The sequence below is a fragment of the Leptonychotes weddellii genome, chromosome 2 (assembly GCF_054177405.1).
Source record: "Leptonychotes weddellii isolate Sample4059 chromosome 2, ASM5417740v2, whole genome shotgun sequence".
Lineage (NCBI taxonomy): Eukaryota > Metazoa > Chordata > Mammalia > Carnivora > Phocidae > Leptonychotes > Leptonychotes weddellii.
The window spans coordinates 48283957-48307721 of NC_138370.1; the positions used below are offsets into that span (position 1 = coordinate 48283957).

A 23765-nucleotide genomic window follows, 5' to 3' on the forward strand; every position below is an offset into this window, starting at 1 on the left:
ATTCCTCCATGGTGGTTGTTCAGGTGAGTAAGCATGCAGAAGGGAAAGTGCTAAAATCATGAAACTTTGGTTGTAATTTTCCACTCCAGTTCTACTCAAAAGTGTCCCTTCAATGCCCAATCAGAAAGCACTTAGAATTAAAAGGGCTCATGTGCTCAATCCAAGGGTTTCATTAAAATATAATACCACATTTAACGGTTAATAGGACATGTGAGATCAAGAGAGGCCTAGTTTCCTGTGGAATGAAGTTTAATACTGGAAATTCTCTGGCAAGGAATTGCCTACAAAGCCCGCAGATACGCTCTGTGAACCAGAAGGGCAAACCAATACACTCAGATGACTTTTTAAAATAGAGAAAATGAATTCTAAGTGCTTAAAACCATCTAGAAACAAGTGAGAGAAAAAAAAATGGGAATAACTAATGTTAATCCATCCTCTTACCAGAAATTGATTAACAATCATATTACTGGAAAAGAGACTCTTTCAGTATCTTACATAATTTTAATAACACAGCCTTATTTTCTACAGTGAGAAATTGTTTCCTTAAATGACTATTTCTTAGTACTATACTTCATTATATGTTGAAGCATCTTAGGGTACAAAGAAAATGCCCTCACCTCAATCCATTATTGTAATCAATAAGAAACTCATCACTTGTAAAATAACTGTAATTATTTTAATACTTCATACTGCTGGTATTTCTGTGGTTTCTGCAAACCACCGAAGTAATATTTTTCAACTTCAGTAGGTATAAAATACGTTACTTTTGTTCTGAATACAATTTCATAAATTTTCCATATGGGTAAGATAGGCTATTCATATAAAACATAAGAATTTAAAAAATCATAATGAATTTTCTTTCAGCTTCCCAGTGGCCCAAAAGATATACAGAGGGGACAATCTGGGAGGAGTGGCGGAATATTAATGAGAACTTTAAGAAAATTCCAACTTGGATTTAACAAAGATGATTTTTGAACTGTATCAGGCTGAAATTAAAGAATAATTTTTATCATTCATTCTAATGGGCAATATATAAGCACGATATATTACTTTTTTATAAGACTTAATATGCCAAATACATATTTATATAGTAAAGGTTTACCTGAACAACAGGAATGTAGCTGCTTCATCAAATCCAACAGTATATTAAAAGAATCATTCACCACGGCCAAGTGGGATTTATTCCTGGGCTGCAAGGGTGGTTCAATATTCACAAATCAATCAATGTGATACACCACATTAATAAAGAAAGGATAAGAACCATACTATCCTCCCAACAGATGTAGAAAAAGCATTTGACAAAATCGAGCATCCATTCTTGATAAAAACCCTCAGCAAAGCAGGGATAGAAGGAACATACCTCAACCTCATAAAGGATATTAAAATGATCCACAGCTAATATCAATGGGGAAAAACTGAGAGCTTTTCCTCTAAGGTCAAGAACAAGACAGGGATGTCTACTCTCACCATTGTTATTTAACATAGTACAGTACTGGAAGTCCTAGCTTCAGCAATCAGACAACAAAAAGAAATAAAAGGCATCCAAATCAGCAAGGAAGAAGTCAAATTTTCACTATTTACAAATGACATGATACTCTATGTAGAAAATCCAAAAGACTCCACCAAAAAATTGCTAGAATTGATACATGAATTCAGTAAAGCTGCAGGATACAAAATCAATGTACAGAAATTTGTTGCATTTCTATACACCAATAATGAAGCAGCAGAAAAAGAAATCAAGGAATCAATTCCATTTACAATTGCACCAAAAACAGTAAGATACCTAGGAATAAACCTAACCAAAGAAATAAAAGATCTGTAGTCTGAAAACTATAGAACACTGATGAAAAAAAATGAAGATGACACAAAGAAATGGAAAAACATTCCATGCTCATGGATTGGAAGAACAAATATTGTTAAAAATGTCTATACTATCCAAAGCTATCTACACATTTAATGCAATCCCTATCAAAATACCACTGGCATTTTTCACAGGGCTAGAACAAATAATCCTAAAATTTGTATGGAACCACAAAGACCCCAAATAACAAAGCAATCTTGAAAAACAAAGGAAAAGCTGGAGGCCTCACAATTCTTGACTTCAAAGGTATATTACAAAGCTCTAGTCATCAAGACAGTATGGTAGTGGCATAAAAATAGACATGTAGATCAAAGAAACAGAATAGAAAACCCAGAAATGGACCCACAACTGTATGGTTGACTAATCCTTGACTAAGCAGGAAAAAATGTCCCATGGAAAAAAGACAGTCTCTTCAACAAATGGTGTGGGGAAAACTGTACAGCAACATATAGAAGAATGAAACTGGATCACTTCCTTACACCATACACAAAAATAAATTCAAAGTGGATGAAAGACCTAATGAAGGATCTAATGTGAGACAGGAAACCATTAAAATCCTAGAGGAGAATACAGGCAGCAACCTCTTTGGCCTCAGCTATAGCAACTTCTTACTAGACATGTCTCCAGAGACAAGGGAAACAAAAGCAAAAATGAACTGTTAGGACTTCATCAAGATAAAAAGCTTCTGCACAGCCAAGGAAACAATCAACAAAACTAAAAGGCAACCTACAGAATGGGAGAAGATATTTGCAAATGACATATCTGATAAAAGGTTAGTATCCAAAATCCATAAAGAACTTACCAAATGCAACACCTTTAAAACAAATAATCCAGTTTAAAAAATGGGAAAAAGATATGAACAGACATTTTTCTAAAGAAGACATCCAGACAGATGAAAAGATGTTCAGTATCACTTACCATCAGGCAAATGCAAATTAAAATTACATTGAGGGGCACCTGGGTGGCTCAGTTGGTTAAGCGTCTGCCTTCGGCTCAGGTCATAATCCCAGGGTCCTGGAATTGAGCCTTATGTCAGGTTCTCTGCTCAGTGGGGAGCCTGCTTCTCCCTCTGCCTTCTACTATACCTTCTTGTGCACACCCTCTCTCTTTCTCTCTGTGTGTCAAATAGATAAATAAAATCTTAAAAAAAAACTACATTGATATAACACCTCACACCTGTCAGAATGGCTAAAATTAACAACACAGGAACAGAAGATGTTGGTGACAATGTGGAGAAATGGGAACCTTCTTAAACTGTTAGCGGGAATGCAAACTGGTGCAGACACTCTGGCAAATAGTACGGAGGTTCCACAAAAAGTTAAAAATAGAACTACCCTATGACCCAGCAATTGCACTACTAGGTGCTTACCCAAAAGATACAAAAGTACTAATTCAAAGGAAGATGTGCATCCAGCTATTTATAGTAGTAGCATTATCAACAATAGCCAAATTATAGAAAGAGGCCAAATGTCCATTGACTGATGAATGGATACAGAAGAGGTGGTATATATATATATAAATATACGTGTGTGTGTGTGTGTGTGTGTAATGGAATATTACTCAGCCACAAAAAATAATGAAATCTTGCCATTTGCAACAATGTGGATGGAGCTAGAGAGTATTATGCTAAGTGAAATAAGTCAGAGAGAGATAAATACCATAAGATTTCATTCATATGTGGAATTTAGGAAACAAAACAGATGAGCATAGGGGAAGGAAGAAAAGAGAGAGAGAGGGAAGCAAACCATAAGAGACTCTTGAACTACAGAGAACAAACTGAAGGTTCATGGAGAGAGCTGGGCAGGGGATGGGCTAAATGCGTGATGGGTACTAGGGAAGGCACTTGGGATGAGCACTGGGTGTTATAAGTAATGAATCACTAAATTCTACTCCTGAAACTAATAGTACACTGTATGTTAACTAGCCAGAATTTGAATAAAAACTTAAAACATAAAAAAAAAAAAAAATGAAGTAGCTGCCTCAGGGGCAGTAAATATAGAGGCTACACTGGCCTGTTCAAACTTCAACTAAATTAGGAATTTCAAAATTTGTAAGTTCCTGCATACTCTTGCCTTGTGCAATCACAATATCCTGCTCATGGTGAGACAATTATTATTTCATTTTAGAAGAGATGCTATAGTCAGCTTTCATACACACAGAAATGCAATATTGACAATTAGATTTTCCCAACTCTAATCTAATCTCACTTCAGTAGACAGAAGAAAAAGTTCAACTCAGAGATTAAAAGTGGGGAATAAAAGAATGGTTAGAAGACAAATAAATACCTCAGGGAAGCCATTACGAAAACATGTAATACACATTTTTTTCTGGTTGAATCTAGTGATTTTCTTTCTCTTTCTTCTAATTCTTCCCTAGACTACCACAAAAATTTAACAGAAGATATTATATGTAATTATGCATGTGCAAGGATTCTGAAATGTCATTGGCCTTTCATGATTGCAGGTGGAATAGAAATCAAAAACCCTGAAGCTCATGCTCTTAAGAATGTCTTTGAGAATTCTTCTGCCTGGGAAGCACCCAGCACGCAGCCATCCTCTTTCCTATATCCTTATTCCCCTGTTCTCTTGCCAATAATGTTTCCATTCCTCCTCTAAAAGCCTCAAGAAAGCCAAATTTACAAATCATCTCCTTTTTGCGTGATATTCTTGGCTCTTTCAAACTAGTTTCCTGAATTTAGACTTTACTGTACATGCCTTTTTATGGTGTTTGGGTCCTACTCTCTCTCTCACTCACACACACCCACACACATACACGCAGGCGTGTGCACACACACACACCCATATTCTTGGCTTTGACCAAAGAATCATCTGTCCTCGATTTTGCTCATTTAGCTCTGACCCAAAGCTTCCCCTGTTGTCATTGTTTTCTTTTGTTTCTTCTTGTGCTATTACTACATGGCTTTTACTTGAAATTATAGCTAATTCCCTAGTATAGCATACACTATGGCATGCACTCTTCAAATGATCCTCATTGTTTTGAGAAGGTTTTGGGGGTTGGGTTTTTTTTTGCTGTTTTTTGTTTTGTTTTGTTTTGTTGTGTTGTGGGGGGAACAAAGCTTAATAATCAGATTGTATTCTACTCTCTTCAAGTTAATTGTGTCCTTTGCCAAGGGATGGAGGGGGGGGGGTACTGGTGCTGGGACGGCCAACCATATGACTATGAAATTTGATGGTTATCATTGCCTAAACATAATATTGTAATGCTTTCTCCATGTGGCTGAGGACTGGGGAGCAGCTTTTTTACTGTGAGCTGAAGTGGGTCAACCAGTAGTATGCGTAAGAAAAAAAGGGACACCCTGAAGCACAGCTTCCAATAATGTGTCCCTACTGGGAAATCAGAACATTAACTATAGAGCCCTGGCTACTGCAATCAGAGATAAAATGAATATTTTTGATCTATGGCCATAGGCTGATTGTGAGGGAAAAAAGCAGGATTTCAAAGACTGTCAGGTTCTACCAACACTGGCTGCAATTTCAAATCTAAGAAAAATCTTTGGAACTAATACTATAATTGTGTTAGCAATTTTTGTGCACAAAGGCCACTATAATATTCAAAAGTGGAATCTTAAAACAAAAAAATTAATATACATTCCTCAGCTATATTCACTTTTTGATTGTTCAAAGTAAGGAAAATAAATCTATTTCTGCTACACTTTCTGCTACAATAAGCTATAATTCTATTAATTTGGCTGTACACCACAGGCACAGATTCGTATATACACAAAGCAGGATGAAATTTTTTAAATGTTTAATAGGAATTTTAAAAACCCTTTTAGTACTTAATATTTGATGTATCTGATAATGATTGACAGAGTTTAAAATGACCAGTATCTCTTCATTGATTTAACTTTATCTAGTTTTATTGATTTCTCCATTAAAGCTTTCTTCCTCAATACAACCATTTCTGAAAAATAAATCCATAATATGCCACAAAACCACAGATTCAAAGCATGCAGTATAGTATGGAGCACTTAAATAGGAAAATTCTCATCTATAAAAAATCTTTGTGGCAATTGTCTCCCATTTAAGATTTTCCCAAATGACACAGTATTTTCCAAAGAGGCACAAAGAGCAGCACCCCACCTCAAGTCCCACTGCAAGATGTCTTTAGGGCCATTAAGCACAAATGCTTTGCCTGGAAGGACTAGAATGCTATTCTGTTTCCTCTGAATTTTGAGTACTACTGGTTGATTGAATCTCACATAATTAGGGACATGCATATTATAAAGGCAAAGATTTGAATCAAACATAAAATTCCTGTTCTTTTTACTAATTCTCAGATATGTCAACATGCCAATGTGACAAGTAGTTAATATACTTCTCTTTCAAAGTTAATTACAAATAACCAGCCCACAAAAATATATTTTAATGGAAGATACAGATAATGTAAATTCAATCAGGCTTTCACTGATTTTATTTTCTACTGAGAGACAGAAGATAAAATAGACTCATTGATACCAAAAGTCGGGACCTCATAACTGACATTATCCAAAGAAAAATTTAAGGCACATCTCTGTTGAAAAATAAATAAAATCTTTAAAAAAAAAAATGGGGCGCCTGGGTGGCTCAGTCGTTAAGCGTCTGCCTTCGGCTCAGGTCATGATCCCAGGGTCCTGGGATCGAGCCCCGCATCGGGCTCCCTGCTCAGCGGGAAGCCTGCTTCTCCCTCTCTCACTCCCCCTGCTTGTGTTCCCTCTCTCACTGTCTCTCTCTCTCTGTTGAAAAATAAATCTTTAAAAAAAAAAAAAAGAAAAATTTAAGGCACCTAGACTCCAATAAGTGACATAAAAACATCAGCATTAAGTAAATCTTTTGTAAAAAAATTTTTAAATGAAGTATAATATATCTACATAAAAGTACTCAATGAATTATCATGAAGGCTACTCATAAAATGAGGAACTACATCTAGAAAAAGAATATTTACATATTTTTATACAGAGACCTCTCCCAGTAATCATTGACTCTTTTTTTCCAAGATAACTAACTACTCTCCAGACTTATAATCCATGTATTAGTAGGACCTATTTTTTCCATTTATGTACATGGCATTATATAGTCAGAATTGGCTGCATAATTTGAGAGGCTCAGTGAAAAATGAAAAGGCTGGGGCACTTGTTCAAAATGCACTAAGAATTTCAAGGTGGTGACACTAGAACATTAAGCCAAGTGTGGGCCCTGTACAACTGCACTGGTCGCACACTCAGGAAGCCAACTCGGTATACATCACATATTTTTATATATGTATAGTCTTCTCCTCTCATTTTATTTGTGAAATTCATCATTATTGTTCTAAATTCTGTGGTCTTGTTTCTTCACTGACATTATAGCATAGTTTGCCATCACGTGAAAATAATTTATCTCTCATCTCTAGGAAAATTTGTGTTGTTTCCAATAAAAGTGATTATGAATATGCTGATATTGTTCAATAATTAAACATTTAGGGGCCCCTGGGTGGTGCAGTGAGTTAAACATTGACGCTTGGTTTAAGCTCAGGTCAGATCTCAGTGTCATAAGATCAAGCCCCCACACTGGGCTCCAAATTCAGTGAGGAGGCTGCTAAAGTTTCTCTCTCCCTCCACCCCTCCCTGTGCTCTCTCTCTCTGTCTGTCAAATAAATGAATAAATCTTTAAAAATAAATAAACATTTCCTTTAAAAATAATTAAAAATTTAAACAATTTAAATACTGTCAGGGTAATTAAAGAAGCCATTAGATTGAGGTCCCTCTAATTCCATAGCAACCTAAATAAGCATAACAAAATCTAAGCATGTAAATACGTCAAGTTTAAGCAATCAAAACCTAAGGACAACCAATCATAAACAGCCAACTAGGCTTTCCCAAAAGAGGGTAATACTTAAGGTATAGTCAATTAAATAAGTTCCTTGTTTTGCCTCCACATCTTCTTTATAAATGTTTTTCCCTATTGCCTATGGGTGGAGTGCTCCTAACCACTTCCAGTTTGGTGATGCCCAATTTAAATCTTTGTTTAATCAAATAAACTCAAAAATTCTAATATTCCTCAAATTATCTTTAACAACAGTCTTGTGCATATCTTTTGGTGGATATTTGCATTCATTTTCATTGGGCTTTTACTACAGAGTGAAATTTCTGTACATAGTGATCCTGTAAATAACATCTACTAAATTCGTATTTAGTAGATATTGCCAAACAGATTTCCATGGCTGTGGAATAAGTTCAAACTCTCATTAAGGTAGTTCCCTTCTATTCCTAATTTGGCAGTTGATTTTATAATGAATTAATTATTTAACTTTATCCTGCTTTTCCTGCAAATGTCGAATTAATCATATTATTTTGTTCATTTATTAATGTTAAAATATCATTCTATATATCAATTTTACACTAAACTTGCATTCTTGGAATTAACCCTAATTGGTCATGATGTATTACCTTTTTTACGTAACACTGTACTTATTTAGCTAAAATATTGCTTAGGATTTTTGAATCTATGTTTATGGATAGAACTGACTAATAAGCCAATTTTCTTGTAACTTCCTTGCCAGGTTTTATAGTAATGTAATCATGTACTCATAAAAAACATTGTATGATGGTCTTCAAGTAAAGAATGTTGTAATGTTTGGTATTTTATTTTGCTTTGTTAATTTAACAAGTGAAACCTTCTGGATCTAGATTTTTATTTTGAGAAAATTTCTGATACAAATTCAATTTCTTTACTAGATATTGGATTACTTGGATTTTTAATTTCTTTTTTAGTCAGTCACAATATGATGTGTTTTTCCTAAAAGTTTGACACTTATGTTCCAGATTTTGGTCTTTCTTTTCCTGACACTTTCCAGGGGTCTATCACTTTTATTAGCTATTTCAAATAACTATCCTTCTGCTTTGTTGAGCCTATCTCAAGTAAATTTAATTTTAATTGTATTAATTGATGCTCATTTTCCCTTTTACTTTATGAAATTAATTAGTTCTACTTTCCCATATGTTTTCAGATATAGGATGAGGTCATTAAATGTATTTTTAATATATGCATTTATAACACAGCTCTACTTATTGCCCACGAGTTTTGATTATCATTTATAATCATTCAATTGCAAATATTTTATAATTTCTATGATTGTTCTTTGATCTATGAATCATTTCAAATCTTGATTGATTTCTAAACAACTAAGGATTTCAAGTTTCATTTCACTCTTATTTAAGAACATACTCTGAGTGTTCCTTGAAATTTTTTGAGGCTTTGGCTATGGTGCAGTGTATAGTCAATTTTGATAAATAATTCACATGCATTTGAACACAATGTGCATGCTTTTAATGTTGGTTGAATGTCTGTTGTTGTCAGGCTTGCTAATTTTTTCAGGCTTATTTTGTCCTTCATATTTTCTATATTCTTATTGATTATTTCTTTGCTTTATGAACTTTGAAAAAAGCTATGTGAAAAAAAGGTGTTCTAGTTCGAGTAGCTAATATTATGTCCTAAAGGATATAATATTTAATTATTAATTATAGGTTAAATATATATTAAAACAACTATTTAAAACAATTGGAGAGGACCCAAGAGAAGGGAGAAACTAGGGAGGATTCAATCTTTGAATGATGGTAATTTACTGGATTCAATCCAACTTTATATCACCTTTTCTCCTTCAGTCTATATAGTGTAGAGCACTTAAAAAAACAGAAGAAAGATGAGCTTATTGATATATCAAATAACAAAATTCAGAGACCCCAAAGCAGATATAAATTGAGAAACAAAGTCCTAGAATATGAAGAGGATTGTGCCTGACATCTGGATACAAACACCCCTCAAAACTGACTGCCCCATGAACCGTGCTTGGTTTGGTAAGACTACCAGTATTCCAATGGAAAGCAAGTGGTAGAAGGTTTAAAGAGCTGATATTTCTGCTGACCCCTAGTGCAGTAAAAAAAGAGTTTGGAGTTTGAACATCACAAGTTAGAGAGACAAAGTACATATGCTGATCTGTCATTTAAAATTCCAAAAGGTCCATGTTTAGAAGAAAGACTGTGTCTAAGAATTAGGGCATTCATCGAGAGCTAAGACAAAACTGAAACAGTTATCTGACATATCTCCATACAAAAAGGATCAGTTCTTAATTTATCTGCTTTCTAGAACAAAATTAAACACTGTTAAAAGACAGATAACAAAATTCAGAGTCTTTATAATGTATAATCACTGATGAGCAAAGTAAATCTAAACTTTTTTAACACATGAAGACACAGGAAAATGACAGCCATTGCTCAAGATCAAAGGCAGTCAAACAAAACAAAACAAAATTAAAAAAACAAGCCTGGAGATGACTCCAATATTGAAATTAACAGATAAAAACTTTATATTAGCTGTTGTAAATACAATCAATGACATAAGTGAAACCAGATAAGAATAATTGAATAGAGTTGGAATCTAAACATTGATATGGTAAGGGTAAAAATAATTATGTTGAAATTCTAGAAGGGAATATAACAGTGCTTGAAATGAAAAATTCATTAGATAGGCTTAATAGAAGATGAGAGAGGATGACAAGATGGTCAGTGAAATTGCAGACAGAATAATAGAAATTATCCAATTTAAATAATGGGGAAAAGATTTATTTATTTTTTTTTTTTAAAGATTTTATTTATTTATTTGAGAGAGAGAGAATGAGAGAGAACACATGAGAGGGGGGAGGGTCAGAGGGAGAAGCAGACTCCCTGCCGAGCAGGGAGCCCAATGTGGGACTCGATCCAGGGACTCCAGGATCATGACCTGAGCCGAAGGCAGTTGCTTAACCAACTGAGCCACCCAGGCGCCCGGAAAAGATTTATTTTAAGTAGTTCTGTTTTTGTGCTCACTTCAGCAGCCCATATACTAAATCTAGAATGATACAAAGATTCAAGATTAGCATGGCCTCTGTGCAGGATGACATGCAAATTCATGAAGCATCCCATATTTTTAAAGAAGAAAGAAAAGAAAGAAAGAAGAAAGAAAGAAAGAAAGAAGAAAGAAAGAAAGAAAGAAAGAAAGAAAGAAAGAAAGAAAGAAAGAAAGAAAGAAAGAAAGGTAGGTTGGTTCTGTTTTGACAAGTGAGGCAACATAAAGTGGTCCAACACGCATGTAATAGAAACCAGGAAGTAACTCTTTGTAAACAGACTGATGATTTTTACTACAGAAATATAATGGAGAGTCCTTGCTTTAAAATTGCTTTTTAGGAAAACAAATCTGGTCTGTCCTCATTTCTTATTGAAAAAAATAAAAACAAAGCCAAAATAATAAAATAACAACAACAACACTTGGTTCATGGATTAAGTGGATTTGGAAGAATGGGAAGTAGTCATATAAACCTTTCTGGGTAGCTTTTAACAAAGTATAAAACTGAGGAGAATCAAAATGGAAATGGCTTCCTTTGAGAACAATATTGCTTTATACATCATGGCAACACATATGTTACCCAAACCAAAGTTTCAAAGTGAGTGAAGGAATAGTTCTAACCTCTTTTAGAAAGAAATGCAATGTCTTTGCTTTGTTCTTTCCGGCATCTTTTGGATTATTCATAAAATTTGGTGATTGGTCAGATCCATGATTCATTAAAGTCTGCTTTGAAAGTTCAACCTTTGTGTTAACACAGTTACTTACCCTGAACAGGAGCAATCATGAGAGTCTAATATGACTCACATGGTGATTAGTGTCTGTCATGGAGGAAAACGAGAGAAATTAGAGGTTGAAGAAGTTAAAAATACATTTTGCAATGTGCACATTTATGACTGGTTTTGGTTGAAGAGACCAGCAACATAATATATAGTACTTCATCCTGGGTGAGCTTTAAGAGTTCATCTTCTAAGATAAATATAAAAAAATAATTTGGCTATTGCAACATGTATTTCAAAGATCCCTTTCCCCAGTCATACCTAAATTATCTTACTGGCATTATACAAACAATCTGGCAGTCAGAATCCCAAAGGTAAATAATTTCTATTCCCAAAAATGCATATTATTTATATGTATTTCTTCTAAGGATATCAAAATAGCTTATGAACATAATGTTCACAGCATCCTTGAGGGGCAAACAGACTTAAGTTGACTGTCATAATTCAAAGATATGCATTGCAGTTCTGTATTTAAGAAGCCATCCCAATGGTATACAGTAGTTACACATGGGAATAAATTTATTGTACATTTGTTTATTGTTTGGAATATTATAATCAGTTGCCAGGCAACTGGATTTTTTGTATATTTAAATTGCTCCTGGGTGCCTGGGTGGCTCAGTAGGTTAAGCGTCTGCCTTCAGCTCAGATCGTGATACCAGGGTCCTGAGATCGAGTCCTACGTCGAGGTCCCTGCTCAGCAGGGAGTCTACTTCTCCCACTCCCTCTCCCCTTCTCCCCCTCCCTCTCCCTCTCCCCTTCTCCCCCTCCCCCCTGCTCATGCTCTCTCTCTCTCAAATAAATAAATAAAATCTAAAAGAATTAAAAATAAAAATAAATTGCTCCTATGATAGTTGCTTTAAAAATCAATGGTTATATTGATTACATCTCTACTACACAAATTTCACCCAATTTGCAGTGATATATATATTTCTCTTTCATAATCTCCATAGTAATACTCATTGGGATTTTTAAATGATCATCTTATTTCCAGTCATATAATTTTACATGTAAATTGAAAGACTGGGCAAAGTAAATATGAGTAGGAAATTTAATGTTTGCATTTGGAGAGTTGTTAAAGTTTTTTTTTCTTCCTTACATGACTTCAGCTGTAATGGTTGACATTTCCCATTTTATAAGCTAACATGGAGATTAAGAAAGGTAATAACTAAGGTGAGCACATCCTTCAGTATCTAAGCCAGGATAGCTTTAGAGTAAAAGTAGATGCTATTAACATATAACACACAAAAACTAAAACTAACACACAAAAACTAAGACTGTTAGGATACATGGTCATCCTATTATAGTACTCATAATATAATTAATGTATTTTTGTTCACAAAACAAAGTTCCTAAATATGCTACACTCATCTATCACAATAATTCTAAATATTTTAAACATTAAAGTTTACCTCATTGGATTCATAGTGAGTTTTCACATCCAATTAGGATTGCTTATAAATTTTCTTCTGGTAGTCAATTAGACATGTTATCTCATATACACTGTCGGTTAATACATACAGGTAGCACTCTATACCAGGCACTGTTTCTAATGCTTTAGTTACATTAATTAATTTAATCTTTTCAACAATCCAGTGCTTAAGTATTATTATTAAGCCATTTTCCAGATGAGAAAACTAAAGTATTAAGTGACTGTTTGCTATGGTTCCACTGGACTAATCCATAATTTGAACCCAGGCTTTCTATTTACCCAAAGGTCTTTTTTTTTTTTTGTATCGAACTTTATTTACTCATCTTGTAGAATTGTTATAAGAATTTGGGGGGGGGATACATAAGCCATCTACCATATAAAATTCATAGCATATGGCAGGTACTCAGATGGTGATGATGACGTTGATGATGATGATGATGATGCTGTGAATGACTTGACATAAATCATTCTAACTCAGACTCTATTGATTCTAAAAGGGCAATTAGTTCGAAATAAGATACTAATCTTGGTCAGACCTATGCCAAAAGCACTTTGGCAGGTGATTTCATTATTTAAGTTCTTCATTTACAATGCTACTCCCAAAAGACTGACTGAATGACTGATTTTTTATTTAAATTCTATCAATTAACATACAACATATAATTAGGTTCAGAGGTAGAGGTCAGTGATTCATGAGCACCCAGTGCTCATTACATCACACGTCCTCCTTAATGTCCATCACCCAATTACCCCATTCCCACCCCTCCCCTCCAGCAACCTTCAGTTTGTGTCCTATGATTAAGAGTCTCTTATGGTTTGTCTCCCTCTCTGACATCCATCTGGTTTTATTTTTTCCTTTCTTCCCCTATGATCTTCTGTTTTGCTTCTTAGATTCCACATATGAGTGAGATCATATAATTGTCTTTCTCTGATTGACTTATTTCACTTAGCATAATACCCCCTAGTTCCATCTACATCATTGCAAATTGCAAGATTTCATTTTTTGAAGGCTGAGTAGTATTCCATCACACACACACACACATATATACACACACCACATCTTCTTTATCCATTCATCTGTCGAAGGACATCTGGGCTCTTTCCATAGTTTGGCTATTATGGACATCGTTGCTATAAACACTGGGGTGCAGGTGCCCCTTCAGATCACTACATTTGTATCATTGGGGTAAATACCCAGTAGTGCAACTGCTGGGTCACAGGGTAGCTCTATTTTCAACTTTTTGAGGAATTTCCATACTGTCATCCAGAGTGGCTGCATAGGCTTGCATTCCCACCAACAGTGTAAGAGGGTTGCACTTTCTCTGAATCCTCACCAACATCTGTTGTTTCTAGTCTTGTTAATTTTAGCCATTCTGACTGGTGTGAGGTGCTATCTCATTGTGGTTTTGATTTGTATTTCCCTGATGCCGAGTGATGTGGGCATTTTTTCCATGTGTCTGTTGGCCATCTGTAGGTCTTCTTTGCAGAAATGTCTTGTTCCTGTCTTCTCCCATTTTTTGATTGGATTATTTGTTCTTTGGGTGTTGAGTTTGATAAGTTCTTTATAGATTTTAGATACTAGCCCTTTGTCTGACAAGACATTTGCAAATATCTTCTCCCATTCTATCAGTTGTCTTTTAGTTTTGTTGACTGTTTCCTTTGCTGTGAGAAAGCTTTTTATCTTGATGAAGTCCCAGTAGTTCATTTTTGCCTTTGTTTCCCTTGCTTTTGGAGATATGTATAGCAAGAAGTTGCTATGGCCGCAGTCAAAGAGGTTGCTGCTTGTATTCTCCTCCAGGATTTTGATAGATTTCTGTCTCACATTTAGGTCTTTCATTCATTTTGAATATATTTTTGTGTATGATGTAAGGAAATTGTTCAGTTTCATACTCCTGCATGTGGCTGTCCAATTTTCCCAACACTATTTGTCGAAGAGACTGTTTTTTTTTTCCATTGGATATTCTTTCCTGATTTGTCAAAGATTAGTTGACCATAGAGTTGAGGGTCCATTTCTGGGCTCTCTATTCTGTTCCATTGATCTATGTGTCTGTTTTTGTGCCAATACCACACTGTAATGATGATTACAGCTTTGTAATAAAGCTTGAAGTCCGGCATTGTGATGCCACCAGCTTTGCTTTTCTTTTTCAACATTCCTTTTGCTATTTGAGTCTTTTCTGGTTCCATACATTTTTAGGATTATTTTTTGCAACTCTGTGAAAAATGTCAATGGTATTTTGATAGGGATTGCACTTAAATGTAGATTGCTCTAGTTGGTATAGGCATTCTTTGTTTCTTCCTCAATTTCTTTCATGAGTGTTCTATACTTTTCTGAGTACATATCCTTTGCCTCTTTAGTTAGGTTTATTCCCAGGTACCTTGTGGTTTTTGGTATAACTGTAAATGGGATCAATTCCTCAATTTCTTTTGCTTCTTATTGTTAGTGTATAGAAATGCAACAAATTTCTGTGCATTGATTTTATATCCTGCCAATTTGCTTAATGCCTGTATGAATTCTAACAATTTTGGGGTGGAGCATTTTAGGTTTTCTACACAGAGTATCATGTCATCTGAGAAGAGTGAGAGTTTGACTTCTTTGCTGATTTGGATGCCTTTTATTTCTTTTTGTTGTCTGATAACTGAGGCAAGGATTCCTAGTACTATGTCGAACAACAGTGGTAAGAGTGAACATCACTGCTGTGTTCCTGACCTTAGGGGAAAAGATCTCAGTTTTTCCCCACTGAGAATGACATTCACTGTGGGCTTTTCATAGATGGCTTTATGATATTGAGGTATGTTCCCTCTCTCCCTACACTGTGAAGAGTTTTAATCAAGAAACAATGCTGTATTTTGTCAAATGCTTTTTCTCCATCTATTGAGAAGATCAGATGATTCTTGTCCTTTCTTTTATTAAGGTAGTGTATCACGTTGATTGATTTGTGAATGTTAAACCACCCTTGTAGCCCAGGAATAAATCCCTCTTGGTCATGGCGAATAATCCTTTCATTGTCCTCTTGGATCATATTGGCTAGTATCTTGGTGAGAATTATTGCATCTGTGTTCATCAGGGATATTTGTCTGTAATTCTCCTTTTTTGCAGGGGGGTTTGTCTGGTCTTGGGATCAAGGTAATGCTGGCCTCATAGAAAGAGTTTGGAAGTTTTCCTTCCCTTTCTATTTTTTGAAACAGCTTCAGAACGCATTAGTTTTTCTTTAAAGGTTTGGTAGAATTCCCATGGGAAGTCATCTGGCCTTGGACTCTTGTTTGTTTGGAGATTTTTGATTACTGCTTCAATTTCCTTGCTGATTATGGGTCTGTTCAGGTTTTCTATTTCTTCCTGTTTCAGTTCTGGTAGTTTATAAATTTCCAGGAATGCATCCATTTCTTCCAGATCGCTTAATTTCTTGGCATAGAGTTGTTCATGATATGTTCTTAAAACTGTTTGTATTTCCTTGGTGTTGGTCATGATCTCTCACCTTTCATTTATGATTTTATTAATTTAGGTCCTTTATCATTTCTTTTTGATAAGTTGGCTCAGGGTTTATCGATCTTATTAATTCTTTCATAAACCAGCTTCTAGTGCTATTGATCAGTTCTACTGTTCTTTTGGTTTCTAGTTCATTAATTTCTGCTCTAATCTTTATTAATTCTCTTCTCCTGCTAGGTGTAGACTTCATTTGCTGTCCCTTCCAGGTCCTTTAGATGTAAAGTTAGATCGTGTATTTGAGACCTTTCTTGTTTCTTGAGAAAGGCTTGTATTGCTATATACTTCCCTCTTAGAACCACCTTTGATGCATCCTAAAGGTTTTGAACAGTTGTGTTTTCATTTTCATTTGTTTCCATGTTTTTTTTTTTAATTCTTCTTTAATTTCTTGGTGACCCACTCATTCTTTAGTAGGATTGTCTTTAACCTGCATGTATTTGAGTTCCTTCCAAATTTCTTCTTGTGATTGAGTTTCAGTTTCAAAGCATTGTGGTCTGAAAATATGCAGGGAATAATCCCAATTTTTGATATCAGATGAGACCTGATTTGTGACCCAGTATGTGATCTATTTTGGAGAATGTTCCAGGTGCACTCAAGAATAATGTGTATTTAGTTGATTTAGGATGGAATACTCTGTATACATATGTGAAGTCCATCTGGTGCAGTGTGTCATTCAAAGCCCTTGTTTCTTTGTTGATCTTCTACTTAGATGATCTGTCCATTGCAGTGAGAGGGGTGTTAAAGGCTCCTGCTATTATTGTATTATTATCAATGTGTTACTTTAATATTATTAATTGGTTTATAGAATTGGCTGCTCCTATGTTTGGGGCATTAATATTTATAATTGTTAGATCTTCTTGTTGGATTGACCCTTTAATTATGATATAGTGTCCTTTCTCATGTCTTAATACATTCTTCGTTTTAAAATCTAATTTGTCTGATATAAGGATTGTTATCCCAGCTTTCTTTTGATGTCCTTTACCATGATAAATGGTTTTCCACCTCCTTCACTTTCAATCTGGGGGTGACTTTGGGTCTAAAATGAGTCTCTTACAGACAGCATATTGATGGGTCTTGCTTTTTTATCCAACCTGATACCCTCTGTCTTTTGATTGGGGCATTTGGCCCATTTACATTCAGAGTAACTATTGAAAGATATGAATTTAGTGCCATTTTGTTACCTGCAAAGTCACCGTTTCTGTAGATTGTCTCTGTTTCTTTCTGGTCTATGTTAGTTTTAGGCTCCTTCTTTGCTTAGAGGACCCCTTTCAATATTTCATGTAGGACTAGTTTGGTGTTCACAAATTATTTTAGTTTTTGTTTGTCCTGCAAGCTTTTTATATCTCCTATTTTCAATGACAACCTAGCTGGATATAGTATTCTTGACTGCATATTCTTCTCATTTAGTACCCTGAAATATCATGCCAGTCCCTTCTGGCCGACCATGTTTCTGTGGATAGGTCTTCTGCCAGTCTAATGTTTCTACCCTTGTAGGTTATGGTTCTCTTGCCCAAGCTGCTTTCAGGACTTTTTCTTTGTCTCTGAGATTTGCAAGCTTCCTATTATATGTCAGGGTGTTGACCTATTTATATTGATTTTGAAGGGGTTTCTCTGTGGCTCCCGGATTGAATTCTTGTTTCCTTCTCCAGATTAGGGACGTTCTCTGCTACGATTTGCTCCAATATACCTTCTGCCCCCCTCTCTCTTTCCTCTTCTTCTGGGATCTCAAATGTTCTAATATTGTTTCATCTTATGGTATCACTTATTTACCTTGGTGATCCAGTAGTTATCTCTTTTTCTCAGCTTCTTTATTCTCCATCTTTTGTCTTCTATACCACTAATTCTCTCTTCTGCCTCATTTATCCTAACAGTCAGAGCCCCCATTTTTTATTGCATCTCATTAATAGCTTTTTTTATTTCAACTTGATTAGATTTTAGTTCTTTCATTTCTCCAGAAAGAGATTCTCTAGTGTCTTCTATGCTTTTTTGAAGACCAGCGAGTATCTTTATAATCATTATTCTGAACTCTAGTTACAACATCTTACTTATATCCATGCAGATCATGTCCCTGGCAGTCAGTACTGCCTCTTGTTCTCTTTTTTGAGGTGAGTTTTTCATCTTGTCATTCTGTCCACAGAAGAATAGATGAACGAGAGAACAAAATACTAAAATGGCAACAACAACCCTAGAGAAATATACACTAAACAAATCAGAAGAGATCCAAAACTGAAAAAAAAAAAAAAACAACAACATAAAAATAAGAATTAAAAAAGAGAGAATATAAGCTGACAGGTGAACAGAACAGTGCAATACACTGGATCCTTGTGTGTTTTGGTCTATTTGTTAGAAAACTAGATCCCAAAATTGTAAAGAAAGAAAAACTTATATATATACAAAAATAAATTTATATACAATTAAAGGATAGAATGTAACTAGAATGTAAAAATAAGAATTAAAAGGCAAAAAATAAGAAGGAATATAAACAGCCAGGTGAACATAACAGAGCAATACACTATATCCTGAGTGTATTTTAGTCAACTTGATAGAAAAAACTACATCTCAAAATTGTAAGGAAAGAAAAAATTATATATATACATATATATATATATATATATATATATATATATACACGCAAAGATATAATTAAATACATTGAAAGGATAGCATGTAACTGTAAAAGAGAAAATTAAAAAAGGCTTTAACAAAAAAAGAAAAAGAGAGATACTATGATCAGACAGGTGAAGGGAACAGAGCCATACACTAGATTCTGGGTGTATTTTGGTCTGTTTGTTAGAAGAAACTGCATCCCAAAATTGTGAAGAAAGAATAACATATATGCACAAGAATAAAATTAAATACAATGAAGGATAGAATGTAATTGTAAAAATGAAAATTAAAAAAAGATTTTAAAAAGAGAGCTGATAATATAAGAAATTGGTTGGAAAAGGAAAGAGAAAGTCAATTAAAATTGAAAGACTAAAGAATCACGGGAAAACAAAAACAAAAACATGAATTCAATATACTATTTTCCCCTAACTCTGGAGTTTCGCAGTTCTCTATGATCAGAAAACTTGGTCTTGGCTGGATGTTCTTGCTGATCTGGGAGAGGGACCTGCATTGATTCTCAAGTGTCTTTGCCCAGGGTGGGGGTGGGGGGGCAGAACTGCACCACCCTTGCCAGGGGGCCAGGCTAAGTAAGAGGTTCCAGATTGCTCTCTGTGGCATTTGTTCCCTGCAGGCTATCTGCACCGCTTTAGAGGATTAGAATGAAAATGGCAGCCTCCCAAACTCCAGCCCCAAGCTGAAAGCTCTGGGCTCCACTCCTCAGTGTGCCCTTAGGGAAAAGCAGTCAGTCACTCCTGTCTCCCTGGTCTCTGTCTGTACTCTGTGCTCACCCAGCCTGTGACTGAGCATTTCTATCTCAGGCATGGGACCCTCTTTCAAGTCTCCAATCCCTGTAGACTCCTTCGGTGCATTCCTCCTGGAGAAGGAAGAAGGGGTCTCACCATGGTTCTGCCGATTGCTGGGCCTCTGATCAGACAGCAGCTGCCCGACTGTGCTATGGTTCACGGTATATGGCAACCCTGAGCTGAGAGACCACTCCAGGGCTTGCTGATTGTAGGCAGCTTCCCTGATCCAATGCCTGAACTCTGCCACACTCAGACATCCCTGTATTCCAGTGACCCTGGGGATCCTGAGACTACACTGTCCCACCTAGAAATCTGCCCTGCTTCACCACCTGAGCATATTTCAGGCAGGGACGGCCCTAACCTGAGCAGACTTCTAAAAGTTCTGATTTTGTGCTCCGCTGCTATATCACTTTCCGGTGCTGGCTTATGGAAGCTCCCTACCCCTGTGATTTATCTTCCCATGTATCACCTCAGATTCACTTCTCTGCACCTCCTATCTTGCAGAAAGTGGTCACTTTTCTATTTGTAGAGTTGCAGCTATTCTTTTCTTAGATCTCTGGTTGAGTTTGCAGGTATTCAGAATGATTTGATAGCTATCTGGCTGAATTCCTGGGCCCAGATGAAACTAAGGTCTCCTACTCCTCTGCCATCTTGGACTATCTCTATTTACCCAAAGGTCTTGCCTCTTCATTACCAGTACAATACTCTCTATCCATCAAAGATGCAGCATGGTCTCTGACATTTTATTCCTCTCTGAGCATCAATTTCAATTTTGTTTTTATTTATTTAGTTTTATTTATTTTTAAAGATTTTATTTATTTATTTGAGAGAGAGAGAGCACACAAGCAGGATGAGGGGTAGAGGGACAGGTGAAGCAGACTCCCCGCTGAGCAAGGAGCCCAACACAGGGCTCGATCCCAGGACCCTGGGATCATGACCTAAGCTGAAGGCAGACACTCAAGCAACTGAGCCACCAGGAGGCCCTTTATTTATTTTCAAAGATTTTATTTTTAAGTAATCTCTACACCCAATGTGGGGACTTGAATTCACAATCCTGAGATCAAGAATCTCACACTGCACTAACTGGGTCAGCCAGGCACCCCTCAACTTTGTTTTTAGAAGTAACAGACCATAATACAAGTTTGCAACGCATGACCTACAGCAGAAACATTGTAGTTCATTAGAGTCAATGGCTATGTAACATGTTTTAGTATACTGAAAGGCAATTTAAGGAATTTATTAAAAATGTGTCTTCTAGAGTCTAATCTCCTGCTTTGATTCTTGCCTTTTTCACTTATTAACTGTATACGTTTGAAAAAATATCACTTAATATTTCTATATACTGGTTTTATTTTTTGTAAAATGGGAATATTCTCTGTACCTATTTCATTGTGTTGTCATATGGCTTAATTACATTAGCAAATGACTGAGAATAATGGTTGATAAACACCATTATCAAATAATGGTTGATAAATCTTCAATAAATGTTAACTATTAATATTAGAAAATATTTTTAGAGTTTAATTTAATGTGATTTTACAAATATTTAGACTGTGGTTATTAGACATTAGATATTATACTAGACCCCAGCTATTTATAATGATTTTTAAGATGTCATCCTTATTTTAAAGGAAGTCATAGTGTCAAAATATCTAATTTTTAGAATTAATAATTTTGTAAGTTTAGTTTTTATCGCTAAGCCATCTATAATGCTATTTTCATTGACAAAACCCAGATCCTAAATTATCTAATAACTGTTGGTGAAAAATAGTTTGCCAAATAAAATTATAAAATGTTTGCCCAAATTCTAAAATGATGTGAATAAAGAGAGCTAACTGGTAATAATTTTGTTTCAATAAAAACCTTGAAAATATACACAAGCACAAAAACTCAATTATTCCTCAAACCAGATTGTTCGACCATTGTTAAAATATTTTTATATAGTCTTTTCCCTCATCTCTATCATACAGTATGGATATGGACATAGACAAATATATTAGGTATATATATATACACACATACATATATACACATATATATTATATATCATTATATATATGTATATATTAAACATATGGTTTTTTTACCCTGGTTGCATTTAATACTTCATCATGAAATTTATCCATGTTATCATTAGATTTTTGTCTAATATTCAAATATTTTGTCTAATATCAAACTGACATATTATAATTTATTTCATCTTGCCTAACTTTAAATATTCCTTATTTGTAGGTAGGACAAATAAAGCTAATGTTAAAATACCTGCATTTTGCAGAGAACCCTGGTTAATTTCATAAAATGTATTTCTACACTGAAAGTACGATTTAAATAATATTAAAATGACACTAAGCACATATTGCCGAACTACTTTTTCCATATTGTCATTCCAATTTATGTTTTTTTTTTTCCCTAAGTGAACAAGATGATTTTGAATTTGAGACACTTAAAAACTTGGCACATACGATCTATTCATAAATGATATAGAGAAATTATAAAGCAAATGTGACAATGTTAAAAAGTACTGGACCTGAGAAAGTTTTAATAGACTTTTTCACACACTCCTTGTAACTTCTCCGATAAAAGTCAACAAATGTGCAAGAAAAACAATAGCATACATAGATATGTGGGGTTAAAAATATATGCACAAGTTTTATATATGACAAAAATTGCACAAAATATGAAAGGTGGAAACAGAATTATACTGTTTCAATCCCTTCAGCAACCATTAAAAATAATATAAAGATACATAGCTAAAAAAGCCAATAAAGGAGAAAGAACTGATTATAAAATAATAATAATATTACTCACCAATAAAAGAGGCATTTATAAAGAAAATGCATTTATAAAGAAATAATAAATGGAATAGGTTAACAAAATACAGAGCAAGAGCTAAACCTATTTAAAAAAATAGATTAACTATAAGTGGACCCAATACTTCTGATTCAAGGAAGAGACTGGGAGACTGAATACAAATGCAGGAACCAAAGGTATGGTTTTTTTAAATTAATTAATTAATTAATTAATTTTACCAATGGTATGCTTTTAAAAGAAAAGCACATTAATTATTAAGGGAAAAAGAAGGAGAGGATGAAAGAATTTTACAGTGCAAAACACAATCATGTGAAAGTGGGTGTGGCTATTATCATTAAGGAAACTTAGTATGATATATTTCATTATATTGAAAGGTTTAATTCATCAAGAAGATTGTGTGTGTGTGTGTGTGTGTGTGTATGAATGACTTTCAAATATATGAAAAAAACTAAACAGAAAATTAAGATAAATTTGCAATCACAGTGGGGAAATTTATCAACTATCTCTCAGTAATTCATAGAACAGCTAAAAATTGATTATTATATAGAAGACCTAAACAACACAATGAACAAAACTCAATTAAAGATCTCTACATCTTATAGCTCTAGAATACACACTTTAAAAAAAAAAATTATACACTGACTCATCAATATAGACCATATGCGGGGCAATGGAAACATATTACACTGCAAAAGATCAAATTTTTAAGACTGCAATCAAAGCTTTAAATTAGGGGCACCTGGGTGGCTCAGTTGGTTAAGCATCTGCCTTCGGCTCAGGTCATGATCCCAGGGTCCTGGGATCGAGCCCCACGTCAGGCTCTCTGCTCAGCAAGGAGCCTGGTTCTCCCTCTCCCTCTGCCTGCTGCCCTACCTACGTGTGCTTTCTCTGTCAAATAAATAAATAAAATCTTAAAAAAAAAAGCTTTAAATTAGAAATCAATAAATACAGTATGAGGAAAAGCCTCAATATTTGCAGTTTCAGTAAAATATTTCTTCCTAATCATGTCACAAAACATGTATCAATTAACACTAGAATAAATTGCCAAATGAAAGATTATGAAAATACTGTATGGACATATGTGTGACTTAGCAAAAGTAATGTTTAGAAAGAAAAGCTTTAACATCTTGGAAGAGGAA

General features: G+C 34.8%; 1 non-coding gene across 1 annotated transcript; it reads left to right on the top strand.

Annotated features, from left to right (window-relative positions):
- The first annotated feature begins 10695 nt into the window (after window positions 1-10695).
- On the top strand, window positions 10696-10805 carry LOC115939989 (U6 spliceosomal RNA). Its single transcript, XR_004074769.2, has one exon. It is a non-coding gene; the product is annotated as a U6 spliceosomal RNA (small nuclear RNA).
- The last annotated feature ends 12960 nt before the right edge of the window (window positions 10806-23765 follow it).